Source organism: Colobus angolensis, unplaced genomic scaffold (genome assembly GCF_000951035.1).
Source record: "Colobus angolensis palliatus isolate OR3802 unplaced genomic scaffold, Cang.pa_1.0 Scaffold130, whole genome shotgun sequence".
NCBI lineage: Eukaryota > Metazoa > Chordata > Mammalia > Primates > Cercopithecidae > Colobus > Colobus angolensis.
In genome coordinates, this window is record NW_012114253.1 from 5,071,830 (window position 1) to 5,073,246 (window position 1,417).

A 1,417-nucleotide genomic window follows, 5' to 3' on the forward strand; every position below is an offset into this window, starting at 1 on the left:
TTGGTTCTACTTATGCTTTATATCAAAGCATCAAAGTTTAATCTCTAAAAAATCTTTTCAAATGCAGGTCTATTAAGAAGAGGCTTTCAAAGGGTGCTTCTATTCCGTCTTGACTTTTCCGAAAAACTCTGAAATGTACCGGTTGATTTCTCATTTCCAAAGTCCTTTTACATAAGCACTCTCAGCTCCCTTGACACGCAGACTTTTGACTTTGATCAAATACCTTAGATTTGGGCCTCCTGGTTTCTCTGTCTTCCTTTGAAGGACCCTTGATACTTCCCAGTCCTGTTTCTTGCACTAACAATGAATGAATGAATCACAAAAATCCTAGAACTTTATCCATTTTCAGGAAGTTGCCTAAAGAAGGAACTTCCTTGTGCAGTACGCCTAAGGAAAAAAGAAGCAGGAGAAAAAGCACTGAGAGGAGAGCAAGCGATGGTCAGATCGTAATGGAAGTGGGGTGGAGAGGTGGAGGGTGGAGACCGGTAGGAAGCAAGCAAGCCTTTCTTCACCCCTCCCAGGACACGCGAACGAGATCAAGCCTCACTGCGGTTCACAAGGGTCTATGCAGGCCCTCGCACCCCTGCCTACCTCCTTATAACCCAGCCTCTCAGCTCTTCTCACCCCAGCCCCACCAGACAGCTTCCCTCCCAGGAGGTGTCTCTCAAGATCTCGAAATGCGGAGCGTCCCGTTCACTCCACTTGGCCTGGAATACTTTTCCTGCCCACATTTCAACTTATTCATCCTCTAAGTTGTTCAGCATAGCTTTCCACCTTCCCTTTCCGCCTTCCCTGGCCCTGGACTAGGATAAATCCCCTCGCCATAATGTTCCTACACAGGCGTCACTTTGCAAAGCTTATCACTCTTGTAATTGCTTGTTTACTGATCTTTCTGTTAGGCTGTGCGTTCCACTAGGGTGCAAACCTTGTTCCCTGGCTCTGCAGCCCCGGGCACTGTGGGTCTTGCATGTACCGGGGGGCTCAGTAAATATCTGTCAAAAATGAAAAAGTTCCCCTCAAAACCAGCTTCCAGTGCCTCCAGGGCCCTCAAATTAATTATGAATTAATTCACGAATACAGCAAACCTTTATGTGATTCTTCCGTGTCACAGCACCTTGCTACATACTGTGGACACATCCATAGGCAAATAAAACTCAGCTTCTCTCTGCACAGGAAAAATTATTCAAATTGTATTCATCTTTCATTCCAATCACTCAATTAGGGCACGTCCCTTGTTGGCTGCTGCGTGAGCGAAGTAACTATCTTCCAGCGAGTGTCCTCAGGTGACCTGTCTAGACGTGCCCAGGAAAAACAATCCAACATCCTAAGCCGCAAAGAAGTCCCTGACGCGCAGGCCGCACTGCGTGGAAGGCCCGAGGCGCGCTCGCGGGCCCGCGAAAGGCGCAGCAGCGGCGGA